Here is a 13,748-nt window from a genome sequence, read left to right on the forward strand (position 1 = left end):
TCTAATTTATACCCTATTCTTACTATACAATTATAACAAGTAACATAACATATAATTAAAATAAATAAACAATACATTATTATACTAAAAAGTTAAAAACCTTCTTGAAACAAGATACTTACATCCTTAGAAAATGTTAGCACTTATATCCCCTATTTAACCAATCTAACCACAAACTACATACAATTCAAATCATCTAATACATAAAGGAAAACCCACATAACATCCTACGTACATAATAAACCCATACAATACCGTACTACGTGGAAAAAACGTGAAAAATCTACGTTACACTCGACTCGACGAACCAATACCGTCCAATGTGCACTGGCCAGAATCTATTGAGCCCCGAACACTGGCCTCTTGAACCTTATGTGTACAGCGGAGAGGTGAGACACCTCTCAATCAAGGGTCAAGCTATTCTGGGCAATGTGTATCGAGTGTGAATGGGGTGTTCCTATTGGCTGATCGGTTCTGCGTGATTGGATAGCACCGCGCAAACTCTAATCGATAGGTTCATGTATAGGTATTTACTGGCTTGAAATAGATTTGATCGGAATTCTAGTTTTAGTTTATAGGCGGTCACTAGCAGATAGGTTTTTGTAGGCGATCGAGCAAAGCTAACTGTACTTGCCAATGATATTATTTTCTTATGCAATTAGAAATGTATTACTGAATACGACAATACACATATTTTTTAGATACGTATATAATACTAGCGGTTCGCCCCGGCTTCGCCCGTGGTACCTACATGTTTACGTTTTTTTTTCATAAAAACTATCCTATCTCTCAAGTTGGATCGAACTGCACATGGTGTGCGAATTTTATTATAATCGGTTAAGTGGTTTAGGAGTCCATTGAGGACAAACATTGTGATATATATTAAAGATAAGATATGCTCGTATAATGTAGTCATAAAGTCTTAATATTTTCTAAGACTAAAGTTTGAAAGAAAATTGTCTGAGTTGTAAATTCATTATAGAGAAATCACTGTCCCAATTTCCCTATGTCTCTTTGTATGCTTAAATCTTTAAAACTACGCAACGGATTTTGATGCAGTTTTTTTATAGATAGAGGAAGGTTTTAGTATATAATTTATTAGGTTTTAGACAAAGCGTGCGAAGCCGCGGGCGGTAGGCTAGTTTATAATATTTCTTACTACACATGTAACTGCCAATTAACATAGGAAAGTACTTTGATTTACTTTAAACCCATCTGATTGGTTAGTCTCTATCTAAATTTGCCACCAAAACATCATCACCAAAGAAAATCCTTCTAGAACGTTCCAGATGAATAAAGAATATCAGCGGCCATTAATAAAATAGCACGCGATTTCAACCTAATATTTAACGAACTGCAGATAAGGCAAATATATGCGCTTTTCCGTATACTTATTTAAAATAGAAAAATATTTTTCCTACTTTCCGTTTACGCGTGAGCTGGAGACGGTGGAAAGTGAGTTTTTTTTATAAATGTTTGGTGTTTTTTTAGAAACTATCTGTGCCCTGCGGTTTTATTTCCGTATTGCTCCGCTCCTGTTTGTCTTAGGATTATGATATTATAGCCTATAAACCTTCCTCGATAAATGGGTTAACTAACATCGAAAGATTTTCTTCAAATTGGACCAGTAGTTTCTGAGATTAGCGCGTTCAAACAAACAAACAAACTTGAGCTTTATAATATTACTAGCTTTCCGCCCGCGGCTTCACCCGCGTTTTCAAATAAAAACCCGTTCCCATAGGATTTCCGAGATAAAACCTATCCTATGTCCTTTCTCGGGTATCAAAATATCTCTGTACCAAATTTCATGCAAATTGGTTCAGTAGTTAAGGCGTGATTGAGTAACAGACAGACAGAGTTACTTTCGCATTTATAATATTAGTATGGATTAGAGTTATCTCGATGTAGAGCTTACGTGGAAATAGATTCAACTCTGGTGAAATTTTAATACGACTAATATTCTTATCTAGGCTCAATGCATAATCTATATCTCTGCCGAATTTCATTTAAATCCAATTAGCCATTTTTGAGTTCACGAGCATCAAACATCCAGTCATCTATTACTTATTATATATTTTCCGGTTTCCAGTCACTCAATCTGCCGGGATTTTGATAAATTTTGAAATCTGTTCAGCTGATCTTGAGTTAAGAGTGCATCTAGATTAAAGCATTCTAAAACAATGTTTAAATTTGTTTGCCCGGTAGATATCACCGAACAACTAAGCCCGCTCATTGTCCTTATATAATTTGTTTTACGCAAGCGAATTCGCGGGCAGGGAGCTATTGTAAATATAGTGTTATTTAATAAAAATTGTGATAATTCATATATTAATTAAATAATTTCATCCAATGTTCAGTATCATCTGTTTCGCTTCCAGTCGTATACCGACGCGGTAGATATTCACCATTCGGTCGAGGAATCGCAGTAGTCGCTCTGATGTTGGGCTAGCGGCACACAAAGAGACATCGATAGTATAATATAATTTTAATTGCACTTTTAAATGAAAAATCTCGTGTGTTATAAATGTGAAAATTTGTTTGTTTGTTTGATACTCCTTCACGCATAAACTGCTGAACCGATTTTTACGAAATTTGTAACATACATAAAGCCTAAAGGGTTACTTGGAATAACACATACCTAGGATAGTTTTTATCCTGAAAAGCATGCGGGAGCGGGAGCCTTGCGGGTTTTCCTTAGACTACGGGGGCAAGGCTGCGGACGAAAAGCTATGCAGAAACTAACATATAAAACATAGCATGATGAAAACTGCTGTGCGTTTAACTTTCTCCCAGTACCCCACCAGCCTTAAGTAATATTCGGTATATGACGTTCGACCGCGGTTGGAATTTGCTCGATATACGGCACGTCTGTACTCGATCCCAGTGATATATGCTGTGCTCTGCTATCGATGTTATTTATTACTTTTAATATACTACTCAATTTACAACTATCTGACTAGGCAAACGTTATAACAAAGGTCGATATTCTTGTGCATTAAGTAAGAATAGTTATTGGGATGACGTAAATATATGACGTAACGTGAAACAACAACAACAACGTCACGTCTGTCAATCGTTTATAACCTAGTAGTAGCAAATACTAGTTATCAAGAAGTAATGAGATTTAAGATTTTATTAGTATACAAACGACAATTTTAACCATGTCGCTCATAGCATGTTTTTATACTACCAAATATTTTAATTTCGAATAGCCAACATAAATTCTTTTTCTATCTATAAAAAAATAAATCTAAAAACATCGACATCGACTCTAGCACAACACTACATGCTGCCAATATCATATTTTATATTTAATAGTGATGCGCGAAAATTCTCACGAGTGACTCTCCGGTTATATTTTACATAAATCACACGGAACTTGCATTTAATATATTTCTGACCCAATAAAATTATATTTAGTACATCTACGTGCTATCTATATTCTATATCTAGACCTAGTTATGAATTATCTACAAAATGATGGTGATGATGTACAGCTATTTGTTAAGTGGAAATATAATAAGGAGGGAAATTTCAAATTTTATACAGTTATAAATTTTAAATGTTTTGTTCAGTTTTTAAATGTTTGCATATATAACAAAGCTAAATAAGTTTTTATTCCTGTATACGACTGAAACACTTGACTTGACTCTTTTTTTTTCCTTCTAATTATTCACTTTAATTTTTAATAGATTTTATTTAATAAATTATAAGCCTTTCTATACATGTCTATAGATACTACATCCTACGTATTCCCAGGAATCAAATCAATTTAAAACCTACCCTATTAAAAATATACATTAATGCCCAACCACTGAACTAGAGGCCGTTAATGGCGCACCAAAATAAAAACAAGCCACAAATACATTTTCTAGATAATCTTACACAAGCTTAGCTACTTTATATAGCTCGTAAAGAACATCTCAGAAGTTGCAGTCTACTTTGATTTTATTTAGAGGTAGAAAATAAATCTCACTTAGCCTTACGGAATATTGAAAAATTTCAAAATGAAAAACCCCGTTTCTGGCTTGATTAAACCTAAGTTAAACTGTAAGTGAAACTTTTTTAAAAAATAATTATAAATGAAGCGGTCTTTTGAGGTAAAACGTTGGGGTTTTCGTTTATTCGTCGGTTGGTTTTATGGTATTTCTTGGTAGACTTTATGCGCTATGGGACAAATGACGCGTCGTCTTGTTCAGTAATATTTATATGTCTGTACACCTTTTTCTCGTTAAAGCGTGGAATTTTCAGGAGGGAGATGATTTGATATATATTATTAATTAATTTGCAATATTTGTTTAATCATTAATTAGCTATATTGAATTCAAATCTGTCTGCTCTTATAAGTTACATAGACTAAACCATAGAAATATGTAGAGCGTTTAAAATATTGGCTAATAGAGAACCTATACGGCATTTTCGTGACTTGTACAAAAATGTACAAAAATCCAATTTAAAACACATATTAACATGTGTAAAATATAATAGCTAAAATTGGATTCTAGTTAGGATACGTAGCATACAACTGTTTGCCAAACATTTGCATGTTTATACATTTTTCATAATGAGACGTCGAAAAATATAAAACGGAGATTCAATACATTCGTCATTCCATCCTTATTTCTCAAGGAATCAAGGAAATGTAACAAATTCACAAATTAATATCAAAGTAGTATCTCGCAAAGATTAAAACATGAGCCATAGATAAAAAAGCGTACAAAGTACCGTAGATAAAATACCGTAAATGAATTCCCTCGTTATCGAATGCGCGCTGAAATACCTTTACACCTCACAAAGGACAAGAAGATCCACTAAATAACCCCTTTTGATAACGCTACAGTTTCCCGCGCTCCACTACAGAATACGTTGCATTTTAACAAGTTTAAAATACTTTATGCATAGACATTACGACGGGCTTTCTGTACCGGCGAAATTTCATCCGATGTAAAATACCGCCCGCCGGCAGCCAATAGCGAAGCCCAATTTGAATATAGAACGCGCTCGGAATTCATAACGGACACGAAACTTAAATGTTCCGTTGCGTTCGGATTTTAAATATTTTATACGGTTTTTTTTTTATTGCATCTGTGGTTTTGAATGTTTGCCGCGTTTTCAATCAATGAATGGAATGGTTGAGTCTGAATTTTTTTTTTCAATATGCGAGCTTTCTTTGCTCTATATTCTGTTGCACATTGGAGCTTGTGCAGTCAATTTAAGCATAAATGAGAAGAACAGCCTATTCTATTATCTCTAGCCTTAAATCATCCTTTGTTTAGTATCCTGTAATTCATTTGCTACCAGGTTTACAATAAAGAAATATTATTTATTAGGCAGAAATTAATCAGTATGTTCCGTTCTACTTCTTGTAACTACTCTATTATTTCGTTAGTAGTTCGAATCAAGACACCTTTTTTGATCAATTCAAACTACTTCTACAAACTAATTATCTGCCACAAATTCTGCTTCACATATAGCTCATCGTATCCCCTTTTTGTACATAATACTAAGACGTGGAACCTGAAAGCCACTTTATATTATTTACGGAAGGTATTTCACATGGAGAGGCAAGATCGCGATCCTCTCGCGAGCAGAGGCAATAAATCTCGGCCGCTCCTACCAGATGTTGAATGTTCATCGGAAATTGAAATAAAATTCTTGGATGGCAACCCTGGATATTCTGCTTTATCTGTAATCTGTATTAAGGATTGCGAGGGATATGGATACATTTTTGGACAACCCTGAAGTATAGGAGTAATCTTTGGCTTATAGATTCTGTGGCAATTATAGATAGGGCCTAAGGATGTTTTTCTATATCCAGATTCCTGTTCGAAAGTTATAAAAAATATCTTTCTCCAAAGTTTCATAGAATGTAAACATAATTAATTTGACAACCTTATAAGGGCTGGTGACCGAGGTTCCATAGAACCTGTAGTACGGATCACTAGGCTCTTCTTATCATTTCTAAAATACAATAAGCATAAGTGAAAGATATTATACATAGATATGGTAGTACGTATTGATATATAGAAAGTACATGACAGAGAGAACTGCCTGTTCATAATCTTCCACTGCTGGTATATTATATGAAAATCCATAACAATACTAAAAGAAAGGACTCAGAACTAAAAGCAAAACAGCTAAACCAGACTCCCAAAAACTACACAACAATCAGACAACAATTCATTACTTTTCAATGCTGCAATAATTGTACGTTTTCACATATAACAATATTCTAACACAACACATGCAAATACTGAACGCACACATGCAAACGCTTAAAAAGCAGCGCTGTAAAATTTTAGTCAATACTAACAACTAATACAACGGGAGAGCACCTGGCGCCCCCCCTGGGGGAGGGGGGACGTGTGAAAGGATTTTTAAGAATATATTTTATAATGCAGATAATTTGCGCTGCATTTTCGATGCATATTGTAATAATGGCGTTAATTAAATGGGACGATGAACTTTGATATTGGAGAATATTATGGTATCCTTTTTATAATGTGGTTTAGTGTTCTGTATGTTTGTTCGTTCAACGAGGTAAATTTTTACATATATCCATATATCTTATTCCTTAGAGTAATAGAGATGAAAATATGATTTAAAGATGTTTTTTTTTTGTTTGTTTGTTTCTTGAGTCTAGTTGGAGTCAACGGCTGCTCCTCGTAACCTGTAAAACAAATGCTATGGTTAAAAAATAATAATGAATAAATTTTAATTAAATTTGTTCTTTCTAAAACAATAAATTTGTTCTTTCTGTTTGTTATTCTGTTCTGTTCACTACATATAAATCATGACTTAATATTGGCTTGTGTTGCTTTTTAGCAAGAAATGCACCCTCCCCCCCCATTTGCTTTCCTGGTCTTAACTTACCAGACTTCATCAGAAGTCTTATGAATTATCATTTATCTAATTACTAGAGGTCCGCCCCGGCTTCGCCTGTGGTACATCTTTCGCAATAAAAGGTAGCCTATGTCCTTTCTCGGGTATTAAAATATCTCCATACCAAATTTCATGCAAATTGGTTCAGTAGTTTAGGCGTGATTGAGTAACAGACAGACAGACAGAGTTACTTTCGCATTTATAATATTAGTATGGATTTAAGTCCTTTTCCTGACTTTTTGTATAAGTATTTGATTCAGCCTTCGAAATTGTTGAAAACAATATTTTGCTTTGAAATAATTCATAAATGTTTGAAAGACTTGAATATATTAAATATATATTTTATATTAAGAAGAATCTGGAATAGGAAAGCATATTATTAGCATGTAATAAGAAATCCTTAGATTTCTCGGTAAATTATATTTTATGTTTTTCTAGAGTCTATATCGAATATATTTTAAAAGTAGAATTTATGATAATTTTCATAATGTTATTGTAGAATTTGATGGATTCTGAGAATAATGTAATGTATCATAATAATATAATATTCCTGTACCTAATATAAGTATTTCTTGAAACAAAATATTGATCAGTAATCGTATGTAAAAACTAAAAACCCTACTTTCTTGAAAAATCTCTAATTTGAATTCATCTCCTCAATACTTTGTTAGCACCTCAAAAGCTTGTGTTTCCTTCCATGAAAATTAAAATTGAAAAACCCAATAAATGCAGTGAAAATCTGAAGAATCGAAGTATCCTTAAGTAGTAAACTCACCCACCCATCCTTTTCTCTATTAATTTAATATCAATTATTCCACGTATAAAACAACATACTTACCAAAGCGTTTAACAAAATCAATATCAAGCAACTAAAGAATCCACCAAGAACATTATTTATTTTAAATTATCTTGAATTCGAATTCAAACAATGTTACAGAGAACTTAAAAACGTTGGCCCGGGCGGTAGGTAGCTCGGATCATAAGGCATTTTTCCGAACACATACGTACCCCCCCTCCTACTCCCCCTACCCATTCCTAACCCCCCCTGATCTGAGCTCGATTGTATAGAGTAATGCTGTGTGAAATATAGAGACTTTAATTAATTTGTTTTTGTTTTTTGCAGGTTCCTTGCGAATGAAGAATTGTAAACTGGATGGTTGGAAATTTATGGTTGAAGATAGCTACACTTTTATCAAGAAGATTTCGACCAAAATTAAATATTATTGTATAGCAATATTCAACTCAATTATTAAAAGATCACTTCTTTTGCTAATTAATCATCTGTAGTCAAAATAATATGTTTTAAAAACAACACGTATTGTAGAACAATTCATCCATTTTCGAATTAAACCAACCAGGACACCGTTCCAATTCCAAACAGTCTACAACAATATAATCTGTGGCCACTCTTTACTTCGTCTCACCGATAGCTAGCTATGTGTGCGGCATTGGAACGCTGAAAGACGCCCTGTGACGAAGCCTTCCTGAAAATGTATGACCCCCTCCCCCCCTCCCGCACACAAACGAAAAAAACACATACAGCGCCGCTGTGTGCGTCTATATAACATATCACAGCTGCGTCTGTGTGCGTTCGTATTTTATTTTGAATTTTTGTAGTGAGCGTAGTATTGACATTTTTATATGTGAACTAGTGAGGTCGGAATCTTTTGGAAGAAATGGAGTTTATTGATTGGTGTTTATGAGTTTAAGAGACAAGTATGTTTGCGTTAATTTAAATTAAAGAATGAAAATAATTTGTTAAAGTTTTTACTTAAATTACATTATTGTATAGAATTAAGTACATGTGTGAAACAAAGGAATAATGTGTTTAAGTATCTCTATTATTAAGAACTGAATTACTCACAAAACGTATTATATGTATCGAAAATTGTAGTATATTTGTATTGAATAATCGTAATATTATTTAACATATTTATTTGTAAGAGGAATTCGTTTGATCTTTTATACTTAAAATAACAATAGCTTCAGTAGATATATCTTTTTTTAAAGACCCTGTTCTTAAATAATTTAAAGTACTTTTTAAATTTACAATGTTTGATGGATATTATGTTTATAGTTATATTATATACTTTTATAACATATCTAATGATCTAAAATATATAAAGTTTTACGAAATGAAAGATTGTTTTATTTAACATCTTTTATATAAGCTCTCGCTCTACCAGATTGAAGAGAGATAAAAGCTCTTTATTATTATGCTCTCGCAGATTTCAACTATGTGTGTAATTTTATTAATATCGAAGTAACTGTTTTCGGGTGACAAACTAACAAACATTGGAAATGCTTCTAGATTTTGTTGTTTAAATATAAATATATGCCAATCATCACAAATAAAATAAAAGTTATTCGATCACAATAAACCGTTGTTTTTAGTTTTTCCCAAACCTGGATTCAGCGAGAGCGCTCTACAAATCGCTGACTAACTACATACTAGACCAACAAGACAATCGATAAATTTATACTAATACCTATTATAAAGCTGTGAGTTTGTTTGTTTGTTTGAATGCGCTAATCTCAAAAACTACTGGTACTACAGGAACTACAGGTCCGATTTGAAAAATTCTTTCGGTGTTAGCTAGCCTATATTTTCTCGGGCAAAGCTATAGGCGATATATCATCACGCTAAGACCAACAGGATCTGAGCCTCGTGGGTAAAACCGCGGGGCGCAGCTAGTCTAATATATGCATATAAACACAGGTGTTATATTTGTTAACTTTAAACGGTTTTTGTCAACTTACTAGGAGGACTCTTCCATTTTCTGTCATTGAAAATTGTGTGTATGAAATAAATATATTTTTCGTTTTCATTTTCAAACTACCCACAACAATACACACGTCTGTATTTGCATCAATGTTTGAAATGGGTGCAATTATTGCATTACAAATGTTACTCGCTTGGAGTTTTTTTATTTTCTTTCCTTTGCTAAATGAAGAATTTAGCTTTGATATTATTTGCAACTGGAGTCTGTAGCGCTGATTTTGTAAACTTGTTTGTGTACGTGACTCCGCTTGGAAACTGTAAAATAAAAAATTTCAATTAGAAAATCTAAGGGTTGATGATTATGAAATGAAAATGATTACTTCAACATAATATTATATTGCAATATAATTCAATATCTATACATTCATATAATAAATCTGTAGAAGGGTCAATTCTGTACATTGAAAATATTGAAAAAATAAATAGCAGGGGGTGTTACTGGATCGATACCAAACCCAAATATGTGATTAAAAAAATTTTTGTCTGTCTGTCTGTCTCTCTGTCTGTCTGTATGTTCAGGCATCACGTGAAAACTAACGGTTCGATTTCGATGAAACTTGGTATAATTATACCTTATTATCCTGGGCGTAAAATAGGATACTTTTTATCCTGGAAAAATACGTAGAAAAAAATGTATCTTAATTTTTCAGTTTTATCCATAGACGTTGTTCTGTAGAACCGCGAACACACGTTGCGTATTATTATAGGCCTCGCCGTATTTGGGACCAATAGACATTTATAAGATGTCATTGTCAGAGTTACTCAAAATGGAGAAATAAACCATCCACGCGAAGACCGACATCCGCGCGGACGGAGTCGCGGGCGGAAGCTAGTTATACATATTTTTATAGTTTTTATTCTTTATGCTAGTTCTTATAGCAGTTTCGGGGAAAATCTTAAGCTACTCTAGGTATACCAACTCTATCTTTCCATGAAATATAAATAGATTAACTTGGTTTAATTCGTCTCTATGCATAGTAAGACAAACAGAAATTATATAAACAGAGAAAATTTAAATAACCTTCCTTGAAAATACGACCTACCTAGTACCCACTTTAGGCATGTCTCTTTATATACCTAGGTACTTATAGTACCTATATTATAAAAGCATGATGTATCTTAAATGTTATTAGACATCTTGATTATCCCAGGTAGGTAATTAGTTAAGTATTATTAGACATCTCGATGAACCAATTGCACCCCTACAATAAAAACACGGCACAAAAAATCGCGTCCTAACAATAGCGATTGCGTTCAAACAAAACATTCAGCTAGGCACTCTAGAACCTGCGACGTTCAAAGCTCCAAGTAGAACTCTCGTGGAGGGGGTACAAGTGCATCTCAAAGAAATGCAGATTTTACACGTCGCTACACTTTGGATGTGTCGTGTTTGTACCGTCAGCAGAATCGTTGACCAGTTAATTTTTTACACATCTATACTAATATTATAAAGCTGAAGAGTTTGTTTGTTTGAACGCGCTAATCTCAGGAACTACTGGTCCGATTTAAAAAAATTCTTTGGGTGTTAGAAAGCCCATTTATCGGGGTAGGCTAGGCTATATATCATCACGCTAAGATCAACAGGAGCGGAGCAATTCATGTAAAACCGCGGAGCACAGCAAGTGATATGTAAAGATACAAATGCTGTGGGAAAGATTGAAAGCTTCTTGTATAAATATTTCCTTTTTTTGTAATATTTGTTTTATTTATGCAATAAAATATTTTCTTTAGAAGGAATAACGATAACCTAGGAACTGTACAAACAAACAACTGTCGGTATTTAATTAAGAGGATTCTTTAAATTCATTCTCAATTATTCTCTTTCAAATAACGACTATCAAATCGCCTTTAATAAGAAGTATAAATAACCACAATATATTGAAAACACAAAAGAAACAAATGACAATGAAGCAATTAATAAAAACAAATGACCAATTACTGATCGTCAAGTTTATAAACACGTCTACAAATACTATCTCTCCCAAGAATTTATCTTTGCTATTGTTGTAACGTACCGTTTTATTTATGGAAAAGATCTATTTTTTCAGTCGTTTTCATGTGGGTAGCGTGGCCGAGCGGTCTAAGGCGCTGGTTTAAGGCACCAGTCTCTTCGGAGGCGTGGGTTCGAATCCCACCGCTGCCAAGATATTTTTTTATGAAAATAATAATGAAATACTTACTGAAAATTATACTAAACGAATATTAATAATGCTAATTTTGATTAGATCTAATAAATTTTTAGCCCTACTTTTTACCTGCCAAATACATATTATATTTGTGATATGTATACTTCGATTGGTATTTGTATTATATTTATTCTTATTTGATAGATATATATTAATTTCCTTAATTATAAAAACGATAACCTGCTGTTTTTATCATATACGTAAATAGATTGGAACAAGCATTTCACAAATAAAAATAAAAAAAACCTATAAAACTTATTTGCTGACGGTACACCGAATATGACACTCATTATGCGAGGCGAGGATTTCTCTAAAATATTTCGTAAAACGTAAGGCGACACGTGATTCGCTTCCGTCTTGCCTTTGTATAATTATCAACAAATAAACTATTTTCTGAGCAATTAGGATCTATCTATACATCCAGTAGGTACCTCTACCATGAGTTGACATAGTTAAGGACGTATTTACAAATTGACGCGCATCAATTTTAGGTATTGAGTCTTACTACTACACGTGCACGGCTCACACACACATCGAAATGCGCGAAGCGGCGAAATTATGAGTAAACTGACACGACTTGATAATTGAGCTTATTTTTATTGCTATGTTTTTTTTTAACTTTACTTTGATTTGTAAAGTTTGTAACGTTGAATGGTCACAAAAGTAGATACCATTTATCTAATTTCACTGGACAGTGATTGTTTGGTAAACAAGTACTTGCCGAAGTGTACTTCGAAGACTGGTACTGGAACTCATAGACGAGTGGAGCTAGGTGTGCCGAGTTTGGGCTCGTTTTGTTAGTAATGTTGAGACCTTACCTCCGGACTTGATGGAATGACCTGCAGGTGTACTTCGAAGACTGCTACTGGAACTAATAGACGAGTAGAGCTAGGTGTGCCGAGTTTGGGCTCGTTTTGTTAGTTATGTTGAGACCTTACCTCCGGACTTGATGGAGTGACCTGCAGGTGTACTTCGAAGACTGCTACTGGAACTAAAAGACGAGTAGAGCTAGGTGTGCCGAGTTTGGGCTCGTTTTATTAGTTATGTTGAGACCTTACCTCCGGACTTGATGGAATGACCTGCAGGTGTACTTCGAAGACTGCTACTGGAACTAAAAGATGGATAGAGCTAGGTGTGCCGAGTTTGGGCTCATTTTGTTAGTTATGTTGAGACCTTACCTCCGGACTTGATGGAGTGACCTGCAGGTGCATTTACCAAATATGTTTTATTAATTAATGTAATAATATAGTGTCGACTTATAAAAATACTACAGGTTTGCCGGCAGCTTCGCCTGCATCATTTTTAAATTTAACCCAAATTCGGCGCCATTTTGAAATTCTTTGTTAATTGACCGATTTCGTTCAAAATCGATATCTGAGGATCCTTAGGATCACAAAACAGGAAACTGTTACAAAAATTTGAAAAAGTCAACGCCATTTTGAAATTTTCTGTTATTGTACCGATTTCGTTCAAAATCGATATCTGAGGCTCCCTGGGATCGCAAAACAGGAAACTGGTACCAAAATTTTAAAAAGTCAGCGCCATTTTGAAATTCTTTGTTATTGTACCGATTTCGTTCAAAATCGATATCTGAGGATCCTTAGGATCACAAAACAGGAAACTGTTACCAAAATTGAAAAAAAGTCAACGCCATTTTGAAATTTTCTGTTATTGTACCGATTTCGTTCAAAATCGATATCTGAGGCTCCCTGGGATCGCAAAACAGGAAACTGGTACCAAAATTTTTAAAAGTCAGCGCCATTTTGAAATTCTTTGTTATTGTACCGATTTCGTTCAAAATCGATATCTGAGGCTCCCTGGGATCGCAAAATAGGAAACTGGTACCAAAATTTTTAAAAGTCAGCGCCATTTTGAAATTCTTTGTTATTGTACCGATT

General features: G+C 33.8%; 1 non-coding gene across 1 annotated transcript; it reads left to right on the forward strand.

Moving 5' to 3' along the window:
- The first annotated feature begins 11,725 nt into the window (after nucleotides 1-11,725).
- Trnal-aag lies at nucleotides 11,726-11,807 on the forward strand. Its single transcript has one exon. It is a non-coding gene; the product is annotated as a tRNA-Leu (tRNA).
- The last annotated feature ends 1,941 nt before the right edge of the window (nucleotides 11,808-13,748 follow it).

The sequence above is a fragment of the Colias croceus genome, chromosome 19 (assembly GCF_905220415.1).
Source record: "Colias croceus chromosome 19, ilColCroc2.1".
Lineage (NCBI taxonomy): Eukaryota > Metazoa > Arthropoda > Insecta > Lepidoptera > Pieridae > Colias > Colias croceus.